The sequence below is a fragment of the Microchirus variegatus genome, assembly GCF_963457635.1.
Source record: "Microchirus variegatus genome assembly, contig: SCAFFOLD_48, whole genome shotgun sequence".
NCBI lineage: Eukaryota > Metazoa > Chordata > Actinopteri > Pleuronectiformes > Soleidae > Microchirus > Microchirus variegatus.
The window spans coordinates 242,033-257,159 of NW_028154766.1; positions in this window are offsets into that span (position 1 = coordinate 242,033).

Genomic DNA, 15,127 nt, shown 5'->3' on the forward strand with positions numbered 1-15,127 from the left:
CATACTTGGAATGTCCAAGTGCATGGATCGCTTTCCGGATTTTCAAAAATTCATTAAAAATATTCTTCAAGAGATATGCAAATATATTCAACGGATTCTTGTTCAGGGCATTCTTGACTATGACTGTGTACAATTTCAAGACATTCCAAGATACTTTTGGGGTCTTTTTTGACGAAAAAGTTAAGTCACTGCCTAAGTGCATGGATCGCTTTCCTGATTTTCAGAAATTCTTTAAAAATATTCCTTAAACGATATGCAAATATTTTCAACGGATTCTTGTTCAGGGCGTCGTTGACTATGACTGAGTACAATTTCAAGACATTCCAACATACTTGGAATGTCCAAGTGCATGGATCGCTTTCCTGATTTTCAAAAGTTCATTAAAAATATTCTTCAAGAGATATGCAAATATATTCAACGGATTCTTGTTCAGGGCATGCTTGACTATGACTGTGTACAATTTCAAGACATTCCAAGATACTTTTGGGGTCTTTTTTGAATAAAAAGTTAAGTCACTGCCTAAGTGCACAGACTTTCCTCATTTTCAAAAATTCATTAAAAATATTCCTTAAGAGATATGCAAATATTTTCAATTGATTCTTGTTCAGGGCGTCGTTGACTATGACTGAGTACAATTTCAAGACATTCCAACATACTTTGAATGTCCAAGTGCATGGATCGCTTTTCGGATTTTCAAAAATTCATTAAAAATATTCTTCAAGAGATATGCAAATATATTCAACGGATTCTTGTTCAGGGCATGCTTGACTATGACTGTGTACAATTTCAAGACATTCCAACATACTTTGAATGTCCAGGTACATGGATCGCTTTCCTGATTTTCAAAAGTTCATTAAAAATATTCTTCAAGAGATATGCAAATATATTCAACGGATTCTTGTTCAGGGCATGCTTGACTATGACTGTGTACAATTTCAAGACATTCCAAGATACTTTTGGGGTCTTTTTTGACGAAAAAGTTAAGTCACTGCCTAAGTGCATGGATCGCTTTCCTGATTTTCAAAAATTCATTAAAAATATTCCTTAAGCGATATGCAAATATTTTCAACGGATTCTTGTTCAGGGCGTCGTTGACTATGACTGAGTACAATTTCAAGACATTCCAACATACTTGGAATGTCCAAGTGCATGGATCGCTTTCCTGATTTTCAAAAGTTCATTAAAAATATTCTTCAAGAGATATGCAAATATATTCAACGGATTCTTGTTCAGGGCATGCTTGACTATGACTGTGTACAATTTCAAGACATTCCAAGATACTTTTGGGGTCTTTTTTGACGAAAAAGTTAAGTCACTGCCTAAGTGCATGGATCGCTTTCCTGATTTTCAGAAATTCTTTAAAAATATTCCTTAAACGATATGCAAATATTTTCAACGGATTCTTGTTCAGGGCGTCGTTGACTATGACTGAGTACAATTTCAAGACATTCCAACATACTTGGAATGTCCAAGTGCATGGATCGCTTTCCTGATTTTCAAAAGTTCATTAAAAATATTCTTCAAGAGATATGCAAATATATTCAACAGATTCTTGTTCAGGGCATGCTTGACTATGACTGTGTACAATTTCAAGACATATCAAGATACTTTTGGGGTCTTTTTTGAATAAAAAGTTAAGTCACTGCCTAAGTGCACAGACTTTCCTCATTTTCAAAAATTCATTAAAAATATTCCTTAAGAGATATGCAAATATTTTCAATTGATTCTTGTTCAGGGCGTCGTTGACTATGACTGAGTACAATTTCAAGACATTCCAACATACTTGGAATGTCCAAGTGCATGGATCGCTTTTCGGATTTTCAAAAATTCATTAAAAATATTCTTCAAGAGATATGCAAATATATTCAACGGTTTCTTGTTCAGGGCATGCTTGACTATGACTGTGTACAATTTCAAGACATTCCAAGATACTTTTGGGGTCTTTTTTGACAAAAAAGTTAAGTCACTGCCTAAGTGCATGGATTGCTTTCCTGATTTTCAAAAATTCATTAAAAATATTCCTTAAGCGATATGCAAATATTTTCAACGGATTCTTGTTCAGGGCGTCGTTGACTATGACTGAGTACAATTTCAAGACATTCCAACATACTTGGAATGTCCAAGTGCATGGATCGCTTTCCGGATTTTCAAAAATTCATTTAAAATATTCTTCAAGAGATATGCAAATATATTCAACGGATTCTTGTTCAGGGCATGCTTGACTATGACTGTGTACGCTTTCAAGACATTCCAAGATACTTTTGGGGTCTTTTTTGAATAAAAAGTTAAGTCACTGCCTAAGTGCACAGACTTTCCTCATTTCCAAAAATTCATTAAAAATATTCCTTAAGAGATATGCAAATATTTTCAATGGATTCTTGTTCAGGGCGTCGTTGACTATGACCGAGTACAATTTCAAGACATTCCAACATACTTGGAATGTCAAAGTGCATGGATCGCTTTCCGGATTTTCAAAAATTCATTAAAAATATTCTTCAAGAGATATGCAAATATATTCAACGGATTCTTGTTCAGGGCATGCTTGACTATGACTGTGTACAATTTCAAGACATTCCAAGATACTTTTGGGGTCTTTTTTGACGAAAAAGTTAAGTCACTGCCTAAGTGCATGGATCGCTTTCCTGATTTTCAAAAATTCATTAAAAATATTCCTTAAGCGATATGCAAATATTTTCAACGGATTCTTGTTCAGGGCGTCGTTGACTATGACTGAGTACAATTTCAAGACATTCCAACATACTTGGAATGTCCAAGTGCATGGATCGCTTTCCGGATTTTCAAAAATTCATTAAAAATATTCTTCAAGAGATATGCAAATATATTCAACGGATTCTTATTCAGGGCATGCTTGACTATGACTGTGTACAATTTCAAGACATTCCAATTTACTTTTGGGGTTTTTTTTGAAAAAAAAGTCAAGTCACTAAGTGCATCAGGGCAAATGGATCGTTTCCTTCGTCTCACCTGATATCCTGCTGTGTGATCCACGGTGTCCAAACGTTTGTTTCCAGCGACTGGACGACATGGATGAACTCCTGCAGCTTTAATTCTTTAAAAACAACCCAAAAACATCAAAAGTTAAGTCACTGCCTAAGTGCATGGATCGCTTTCCTGATTTTCAAAAATTCATTAAAAATATTCCTCAAGAGATATGCAAATATATTCAACGGATTCTTGTTCAGGGCATGCTTGACTATGACTGTGTACAATTTCAAGACATTCCAACATACTTGGAATGTCCAAGTGCATGGATCGCTTTTCGGATTTTCAAAAATTCATTAAAAATATTCTTCAAGAGATATGCAAATATATTCAACGGATTCTTGTTCAGGGCATGCTTGACTATGACTGTGTACAATTTCAAGACATTCCAAGATACTTTTGGGGTCTTTTTTGAATAAAAAGTTAAGTCACTGCCTAAGTGCATGGATCGCTTTCCTGATTTTCAAAAATTCATTAAAAATATTCCTTAAGCGATATGCAAATATTTTCAACGGATTCTTGTTCAGGGCGTCGTTGAATATGACTGAGTACAATTTCAAGACATTCCAACATACTTGGAATGTCCAAGTGCATGGATCGCTTTCCTGATTTTCAAAAGTTCATTAAAAATATTCTTCAAGAGATATGCAAATATATTCAACGGATTCTTGTTCAGGGCATGCTTGACTATGACTGTGTACAATTTCAAGACATTCCAAGATACTTTTGGGGTCTTTTTTGAATAAAAAGTTAAGTCACTGCCTAAGTGCACAGACTTTCCTCATTTTCAAAAATTCATTAAAAATATTCCTTAAGAGATATGCAAATATTTTCAATTGATTCTTGTTCAGGGCGTCGTTGACTATGACTGAGTACAATTTAAAGACATTCCAACATACTTGGAATGTCCAAGTGCATGGATCGCTTTTCGGATTTTCAAAAATTCATTAAAAATATTCTTCAAGAGATATGCAAATATATTCAACGGATTCTTGTTCAGGGCATGCTTGACTATGACTGTGTACAATTTCAAGACATTCCAAGATACTTTTGGGGTCTTTTTTGACAAAAAAGTTAAGTCACTGCCTAAGTGCATGGATCGCTTTCCTGATTTTCAAAAATTCATTAAAAATATTCCTTAAGAGATATGCAAATATTTTCAATGGATTCTTGTTCAGGGCGTCGTTGACTATGACCGAGTACAATTTCAAGACATTCCAACATACTTGGAATGTCCAAGTGCATGGATTGCTTTCCGGATTTTCAAAAATTCATTAAAAATATTCTTCAAGAGATATGCAAATATATTCAACGGATTCTTGTTCAGGGCATGCTTGACTATGACTGTGTACAATTTCAAGACATTCCAAGATACTTTTGGGGTCTTTTTTGACGAATAAGTTAAGTCACTGCCTAAGTGCATGGATCGCTTTCCTGATTTTCAGAAATTCTTTAAAAATATTCCTTAAACGATATGCAAATATTTTCAACAGATTCTTGTTCAGGGCGTCGTTGACTATGACTGAGTACAATTTCAAGACATTCCAACATACTTGGAATGTCCAAGTGCATGGATCGCTTTCCTGATTTTCAAAAGTTCATTAAAAATATTCTTCAAGAGATATGCAAATATATTCAACGGATTCTTGTTCAGGGCATGCTTGACTATGACTGTGTACAATTTCAAGACATTCCAGGATACTTTTGGGGTCTTTTTTGAATAAAAAGTTAAGTCACTGCCTAAGTGCACAGACTTTCCTCATTTTCAAAAATTCATTAAAAATATTCCTTAAGAGATATGCAAATATTTTCAATTGATTCTTGTTCAGGGCGTCGTTGACTATGACTGAGTACAATTTCAAGACATTCCAACATACTTGGAATGTCCAAGTGCATGGATCGCTTTTCGGATTTTCAAAAGTTCATTAAAAATATTCTTCAAGAGATATGCAAATATATTCAACGGATTCTTGTTCAGGGCATGCTCGACTATGACTGTGTACAATTTCAAGACATTCCAAGATACTTTTGGGGTCTTTTTTGACGAATAAGTTAAGTCACTGCCTAAGTGCATGGATCGCTTTCCTGATTTTCAGAAATTCTTTAAAAATATTCCTTAAACGACATGCAAATATTTTCAACAGATTCTTGTTCAGGGCGTCGTTGACTATGACTGAGTACAATTTCAAGACATTCCAACATACTTGGAATGTCCAAGTGCATGGATCGCTTTCCTGATTTTCAAAAGTTCATTAAAAATATTCTTCAAGAGATATGCAAATATATTCAACGGATTCTTGTTCAGGGCATGCTTGACTATGACTGTGTACAATTTCAAGACATTCCAGGATACTTTTGGGGTCTTTTTTGAATAAAAAGTTAAGTCACTGCCTAAGTGCACAGACTTTCCTCATTTTCAAAAATTCATTAAAAATATTCCTTAAGAGATATGCAAATATTTTCAATTGATTCTTGTTCAGGGCGTCGTTGACTATGACTGAGTACAATTTCAAGACATTCCAACATACTTGGAATGTCCAAGTGCATGGATCGCTTTTCGGATTTTCAAAAATTCATTAAAAATATTCTTCAAGAGATATGCAAATATATTCAACGGATTCTTGTTCAGGGCATGCTTGACTATGACTGTGTACAATTTCAAGACATTCCAAGATACTTTTGGGGTCTTTTTTGACAAAAAAGTTAAGTCACTGCCTAAGTGCATGGATCGCTTTCCTGATTTTCAAAAATTCATTAAAAATATTCCTTAAGCGATATGCAAATATTTTCAACGGATTCTTGTTCAGGGCGTCGTTGACTATGACTGAGTACAATTTCAAGACATTCCAACATACTTGGAATGTCCAAGTGCATGGATCACTTTCCTGATTTTCAAAAGTTCATTAAAAATATTCTTCAAGAGATATGCAAATATATTCAACGGATTCTTGTTCAGGGCATGCTTGACTATGACTGTGTACAATTTCAAGACATTCCAATTTACTTTTGGGGTTTTTTTTGAAAAAAAAGTCAAGTCACTAAGTGCATCAGGGCAAATGGATCGTTTCCTTCGTCTCACCTGATATCCTGCTGTTTGATCCACGGTGTCCAAACGTTTGTTTCCAGCGACTGGACGACATGGATGAACTCCTGCAGCTTTAATTCTTTAAAAACAACCCAAAAACATCAAAAGTTAAGTCACTGCCTAAGTGCATGGATCGCTTTCCTGATTTTCAAAAATTCATTAAAAATATTCCTCAAGAGATATGCAAATATATTCAACGGATTCTTGTTCAGGGCATGCTTGACTATGACTGTGTACAATTTCAAGACATTCCAACATACTTGGAATGTCCAAGTGCATGGATCGCTTTTCGGATTTTCAAAAATTCATTAAAAATATTCTTCAAGAGATATGCAAATATATTCAACGGATTCTTGTTCAGGGCATGCTTGACTATGACTGTGTACAATTTCAAGACATTCCAAGATACTTTTGGGGTCTTTTTTGAATAAAAAGTTAAGTCACTGCCTAAGTGCACAGACTTTCCTCATTTTCAAAAATTCATTAAAAATATTCCTTAAGAGATATGCAAATATTTTCAATTGATTCTTGTTCAGGGCGTCGTTGACTATGACTGAGTACAATTTCAAGACATTCCAACATACTTGGAATGTCCAAGTGCATGGATCGCTTTTCGGATTTTCAAAAATTCATTAAAAATATTCTTCAAGAGATATGCAAATATATTCAACGGATTCTTGTTCAGGGCATGCTTGACTATGACTGTGTACAATTTCAAGACATTCCAAGATACTTTTGGGGTCTTTTTTGACAAAAAAGTTAAGTCACTGCCTAAGTGCATGGATCGCTTTCCTGATTTTCAAACATTCATTAAAAATATTCCTTAAGCGATATGCAAATATTTTCAACGGATTCTTGTTCAGGGCGTCGTTGACTATGACTGAGTACAATTTCAAGACATTCCAACATACTTGGAATGTCCAAGTGCATGGATCGCTTTCCTGATTTTCAAAAGTTCATTAAAAATATTCTTCAAGAGATATGCAAATATATTCAACGGATTCTTGTTCAGGGCATGCTTGACTATGACTGTGTACAATTTCAAGACATTCCAAGATACCTTTGGGGTCTTTTTTGAATAAAAAGTTAAGTCACTGCCTAAGTGCACAGACTTTCATCATTTTCAAAAATTCATGAAAAATATTCCTTAAGAGATATGCAAATATTTTCAATGGATTCTTGTTCAGGGCGTCGTTGACTATGACCGAGTACAATTTCAAGACATTCCAACATACTTGGAATGTCCAAGTGCATGGATCGCTTTCCGGATTTTCAAAAATTCATTAAAAATATTCTTCAAGAGATATGCAAATATATTCAACGGATTCTTGTTCAGGGCATGCTTGACTATGACTGTGTACAATTTCAAGACATTCCAAGATACTTTTGGGGTCTTTTTTGACGAAAAAGTTAAGTCACTGCCTAAGTGCATGGATCGCTTTCCTGATTTTCAGAAATTCTTTAAAAATATTCCTTAAACGATATGCAAATATTTTCAATTGATTCTTGTTCAGGGCGTCGTTGACTATGACTGAGTACAATTTCAAGACATTCCAACATACTTGGAATGTCCAAGTGCATGGATCGCTTTCCTGATTTTCAAAAGTTCATTAAAAATATTCTTCAAGAGATATGCAAATATATTCAACGGATTCTTGTTCAGGGCATGCTTGACTATGACTGTGTACAATTTCAAGACATTCCAAGATACTTTTGGGGTCTTTTTTGAATAAAAAGTTAAGTCACTGCCTAAGTGCACAGACTTTCCTCATTTTCAAAAATTCATTAAAAATATTCCTTAAGAGATATGCAAATATTTTCAATTGATTCTTGTTCAGGGCGTCGTTGACTATGACTGAGTACAATTTCAAGACATTCCAACATACTTGGAATGTCCAAGTGCATGGATCGCTTTTCGGATTTTCAAAAATTCATTAAAAATATTCTTCAAGAGATATGCAAATATATTCAATGGATTCTTGTTCAGGGCATGCTTGACTATGACTGTGTACAATTTCAAGACATTCCAAGATACTTTTGGGGTCTTTTTTGACAAAAAAGTTAAGTCACTGCCTAAGTGCATGGATCGCTTTCCTGATTTTCAGAAATTCTTTAAAAATATTCCTTAAACGATATGCAAATATTTTCAACGGATTCTTGTTCAGGGCGTCGTTGACTATGACTGAGTACAATTTCAAGACATTCCAACATACTTGGAATGTCCACGTGCATGGATCGCTTTCCTGATTTTCAAAAGTTCATTAAAAATATTCTTCAAGAGATATGCAAATATATTCAACGGATTCTTGTTCAGGGCATGCTTGACTATGACTGTGTACAATTTCAAGACATTCCAAGATACCTTTGGGGTCTTTTTTGAATAAAAAGTTAAGTCACTGCCTAAGTGCACAGACTTTCATCATTTTCAAAAATTCATTAAAAATATTCCTTAAGAGATATGCAAATATTTTCAATGGATTCTTGTTCAGGGCGTCGTTGACTATGACCGAGTACAATTTCAAGACATTCCAACATACTTGGAATGTCCAAGTGCATGGATCGCTTTCCGGATTTTCAAAAATTCATTAAAAATATTCTTCAAGAGATATGCAAATATATTCAACGGATTCTTGTTCAGGGCATGCTTGACTATGACTGTGTACAATTTCAAGACATTCCAAGATACTTTTGGGGTCTTTTTCGACGAAAAAGTTAAGTCACTGCCTAAGTGCATGGATCGCTTTCCTGATTTTCAAAAATTCATTAAAAATATTCCTTAAGCGATATGCAAATATTTTCAACGGATTCTTGTTCAGGGCGTCGTTGACTATGACTGAGTACAATTTCAAGACATTCCAACATACTTTGAATGTCCAAGTACATGGATCGCTTTCCTGATTTTCAAAAGTTCATTAAAAATATTCTTCAAGAGATATGCAAATATATTCAACGGATTCTTGTTCAGGGCATGCTTGACTATGACTGTGTACAATTTCAAGATATTCCAAGATACTTTTGGGGTCTTTTTTGAATGAAAAGTTAAGTCACTGGCTTAGTGCACAGACTTTCCTCATTTTCAAAAATTCATTAAAAATATTCCTTAAGAGATATGCAAATATTTTCAATTGATTCTTGTTCAGAGCGTCGTTGACTATGACTGAGTACAATTTCAAGACATTCCAACATACTTGGAATGTCCAAGTGCATGGATCGCTTTTCGGATTTTCAAAAATTCATTAAAAATATTCTTCAAGAGATATGCAAATATATTCAACGGATTCTTGTTCAGGGCATGCTTGACTATGACTGTGTACAATTTCAAGACATTCCAAGATACTTTTGGGGTCTTTTTTGACGAAAAAGTTAAGTCACTGCCTAAGTGCATGGATCGCTTTCCTGATTTTCAAAAATTCATTAAAAATATTCCTTAAGCGATATGCAAATATTTTCAACGGATTCTTGTTCAGGGCGTCGTTGACTATGACTGAGTACAATTTCAAGACATTCCAACATACTTGGAATGTCCAAGTGCATGGATCGCTTTCCTGATTTTCAAAAGTTCATTAAAAATATTCTTCAAGAGATATGCAAATATATTCAACGGATTCTTGTTCAGGGCATGCTTGACTATGACTGTGTACAATTTCAAGACATTCCAAGATACATTTGGGGTCTTTTTTGACGAAAAAGTTAAGTCACTGCCTAAGTGCATGGATCGCTTTCCTGATTTTCAGAAATTCTTTAAAAATATTCCTTAAACGATATGCAAATATTTTCAACGGATTCTTGTTCAGGGCGTCGTTGACTATGACTGAGTACAATTTCAAGACATTCCAACATACTTGGAATGTCCAAGTGCATGGATCGCTTTCCTGATTTTCAAAAGTTCATTAAAAATATTCTTCAAGAGATATGCAAATATATTCAACGGATTCTTGTTCAGGGCATGCTTGACTATGACTGTGTACAATTTCAAGACATTCCAAGATACTTTTGGGGTCTTTTTTGAATAAAAAGTTAAGTCACTGCCTAAGTGCACAGACTTTCCTCATTTTCAAAAATTCATTAAAAATATTCCTTAAGAGATATGCAAATATTTTCAATTGATTCTTGTTCAGGGCGTCGTTGACTATGACTGAGTACAATTTCAAGACATTCCAACATACTTGGAATGTCCAAGTGCATGGATCGCTTTTCGGATTTTCAAAAATTCATTAAAAATATTCTTCAAGAGATATGCAAATATATTCAACGGTTTCTTGTTTAGGGCATGCTTGACTATGACTGTGTACAATTTCAAGACATTCCAAGATACTTTTGGGGTCTTTTTTGACAAAAAAGTTAAGTCACTGCCTAAGTGCATGGATTGCTTTCCTGATTTTCAAAAATTCATTAAAAATATTCCTTAAGCGATATGCAAATATTTTCAACGGATTCTTGTTCAGGGCGTCGTTGACTATGACTGAGTACAATTTCAAGACATTCCAACATACTTGGAATGTCCAAGTGCATGGATCGCTTTCCGGATTTTCAAAAATTCATTAAAAATATTCTTCAAGAGATATGCAAATATATTCAACGGATTCTTGTTCAGGGCATGCTTGACTATGACTGTGTACAATTTCAAGACATTCCAAGATACTTTTGGGGTCTTTTTTGACGAAAAAGTTAAGTCACTGCCTAAGTGCATGGATCGCTTTCCGGATTTTCAAAAATTCATTAAAAATATTCTTCAAGAGATATGCAAATATATTCAACGGATTCTTATTCAGGGCATGCTTGACTATGACTGTGTACAATTTCAAGACATTCCAATTTACTTTTGGGGTTTTTTTTGAAAAAAAAGTCAAGTCACTAAGTGCATCAGGGCAAATGGATCGTTTCCTTCGTCTCACCTGATATCCTGCTGTGTGATCCACGGTGTCCAAACGTTTGTTTCCAGCGACTGGACGACATGGATGAACTCCTGCAGCTTTAATTCTTTAAAAACAACCCAAAAACATCAAAAGTTAAGTCACTGCCTAAGTGCATGGATCGCTTTCCTGATTTTCAAAAATTCATTAAAAATATTCCTCAAGAGATATGCCAATATATTCAACGGATTCTTGTTCAGGGCATGCTTGACTATGACTGTGTACAATTTCAAGACATTCCAAGATACTTTTGGGGTCTTTTTTGAATAAAAAGTTAAGTCACTGCCTAAGTGCATGGATCGCTTTCCTGATTTTCAGAAATTCTTTAAAAATATTCCTTAAACGATATGCAAATATTTTCAACGGATTCTTGTTCAGGGCGTCGTTGACTATGACTGAGTACAATTTCAAGACATTCCAACATACTTGGAATGTCCAAGTGCATGGATCGCTTTCCTGATTTTCAAAAGTTCATTAAAAATATTCTTCAAGAGATATGCAAATATATTCAACGGATTCTTGTTCAGGGCATGCTTGACTATGACTGTGTACAATTTCAAGACATTCCAAGATACCTTTGGGGTCTTTTTTGAATAAAAAGTTAAGTCACTGCCTAAGTGCACAGACTTTCATCATTTTCAAAAATTCATTAAAAATATTCCTTAAGAGATATGCAAATATTTTCAATGGATTCTTGTTCAGGGCGTCGTTGACTATGACCGAGTACAATTTCAAGACATTCCAACATACTTGGAATGTCCAAGTGCATGGATCGCTTTCCGGATTTTCAAAAATTCATTAAAAATATTCTTCAAGAGATATGCAAATATATTCAACGGATTCTTGTTCAGGGCATGCTTGACTATGACTGTGTACAATTTCAAGACATTCCAAGATACTTTTGGGGTCTTTTTTGACAAAAAAGTTAAGTCACTGCCTAAGTGCATGGATCGCTTTCCTCATTTTCAGAAATTCATTAAAAATATTCCTTAAGCGATATGCAAATATTTTCAACGGATTCTTGTTCAGGGCGTCGTTGACTATGACTGAGTACAATTTCAAGACATTCCAACATACTTGGAATGTCCAAGTGCATGGATCGCTTTCCTGATATTCAAAAGTTCATTAAAAATATTCTTCAAGAGATATGCAAATATATTCAACGGATTCTTGTTCAGGGCATGCTTGACTATGACTGTGTACAATTTCAAGACATTCCAAGATACCTTTGGGGTCTTTTTTGAATAAAAAGTTAAGTCACTGCCTAAGTGCACAGACTTTCATCATTTTCAAAAATTCATTAAAAATATTCCTTAAGAGATATGCAAATATTTTCAATGGATTCTTGTTCAGGGCGTCGTTGACTATGACCGAGTACAATTTCAAGACATTCCAACATACTTGGAATGTCCAAGTGCATGGATCGCTTTCCGGATTTTCAAAAATTCATTAAAAATATTCTTCAAGAGATATGCAAATATATTCAACGGATTCTTGTTCAGGGCATTCTTGACTATGACTGTGTACAATTTCAAGACATTCCAAGATACTTTTGGGGTCTTTTTTGACGAAAAAGTTAAGTCACTGCCTAAGTGCATGGATCGCTTTCCTGATTTTCAGAAATTCTTTAAAAATATTCCTTAAACGATATGCAAATATTTTCAACGGATTCTTGTTCAGGGCGTCGTTGACTATGACTGAGTACAATTTCAAGACATTCCAACATACTTGGAATGTCCAAGTGCATGGATCGCTTTCCTGATTTTCAAAAGTTCATTAAAAATATTCTTCAAGAGATATGCAAATATATTCAATGGATTCTTGTTCAGGGCATGCTTGACTATGACTGTGTACAATTTCAAGACATTCCAAGATACTTTTGGGGTCTTTTTTGAATAAAAAGTTAAGTCACTGCCTAAGTGCACAGACTTTCCTCATTTTCAAAAATTCATTAAAAATATTCCTTAAGAGATATGCAAATATTTTCAATTGATTCTTGTTCAGGGCGTCGTTGACTATGACTGAGTACAATTTCAAGACATTCCAACATACTTGGAATGTCCAAGTGCATGGATCGCTTTTCGGATTTTCAAAAATTCATTAAAAATATTCTTCAAGAGATATGCAAATATATTCAACGGATTCTTGTTCAGGGCATGCTTGACTATGACTGTGTACAATTTCAAGACATTCCAAGATACTTTTGGGGTCTTTTTTGACAAAAAAGTTAAGTCACTGCCTAAGTGCATGGATCGCTTTCCTGATTTTCAAAAATTCATTAAAAATATTCCTTAAGCGATATGCAAATATTTTCAACGGATTCTTGTTCAGGGCGTCGTTGACTATGACTGAGTACAATTTCAAGACATTCCAACATACTTGGAATGTCCAAGTGCATGGATCGCTTTCCTGATTTTCAAAAGTTCATTAAAAATATTCTTCAAGAGATATGCAAATATATTCAACGGATTCTTGTTCAGGGCATGCTTGACTATGACTGTGTACAATTTCAAGACATTCCAAGATACCTTTGGGGTCTTTTTTGAATAAAAAGTTAAGTCACTGCCTAAGTGCACAGACTTTCATCATTTTCAAAAATTCATTAAAAATATTCCTTAAGAGATATGCAAATATTTTCAATGGATTCTTGTTCAGGGCGTCGTTGACTATGACCGAGTACAATTTCAAGACATTCCAACATACTTGGAATGTCCAAGTGCATGGATCGCTTTCCGGATTTTCAAAAATTCATTAAAAATATTCTTCAATAGATATGCAAATATATTCAACGGATTCTTGTTCAGGGCATGCTTGACTATGACTGTGTACAATTTCAAGACATTCCAAGATACTTTTGGGGTCTTTTTTGACGAAAAAGTTAAGTCACTGCCTAAGTGCATGGATCGCTTTCCTGATTTTCAGAAATTCTTTAAAAATATTCCTTAAACGATATGCAAATATTTTCAACGGATTCTTGTTCAGGGCGTCGTTGACTATGACTGAGTACAATTTCAAGACATTCCAACATACTTGGAATGTCCAAGTGCATGGATCGCTTTCCTGATTTTCAAAAGTTCATTAAAAATATTCTTCAAGAGATATGCAAATATATTCAACGGATTCTTGTTCAGGGCATGCTTGACTATGACTGTGTACAATTTCAAGACATTCCAAGATACTTTTGGGGTCTTTTTTGAATAAAAAGTTAAGTCACTGCCTAAGTGCACAGACTTTCCTCATTTTCAAAAATTCATTAAAAATATTCCTTAAGAGATATGCAAATATTTTCAATTGATTCTTGTTCAGGGCGTCGTTGACTATGACTGAGTACAATTTCAAGACATTCCAACATACTTGGAATGTCCAAGTGCATGGATCGCTTTTCGGATTTTCAAAAATTCATTAAAAATATTCTTCAAGAGATATGCAAATATATTCAACGGATTCTTGTTCAGGGCATGCTTGACTATGACTGTGTACAATTTCAAGACATTCCAAGATACTTTTGGGGTCTTTTTTGACAAAAAAGTTAAGTCACTGCCTAAGTGCATGGATCGCTTTCCTGATTTTCAAAAATTCATTAAAAATATTCCTTAAGCGATATGCAAATATTTTCAACGGATTCTTGTTCAGGGCGTCGTTGACTATGACTGAGTACAATTTCAAGACATTCCAACATACTTGGAATGTCCAAGTGCATGGATCGCTTTCCGGATTTTCAAAAATTCATTAAAAATATTCTTCAAGAGATATGCAAATATATTCAACGGATTCTTGTTCAGGGCATGCTTGACTATGACTGTGTACAATTTCAAGACATTCCAAGATACTTTTGGGGTCTTTTTTGACGAAAAAGTTAAGTCACTGCCTAAGTGCATGGATCGCTTTCCTGATTTTCAGAAATTCTTTAAAAATATTCCTTAAACGATATGCAAATATTTTCAACGGATTCTTGTTCAGGGCGTCGTTGACTATGACTGAGTACAATTTCAAGACATTCCAACATACTTGGAATGTCCAAGTGCATGGATCGCTTTCCTGATTTTCAAAAGTTCATTAAAAATATTCTTCAAGAGATATGCAAATATATTCAACGGATTCTTGTTCAGGGCATGCTTGACTATGA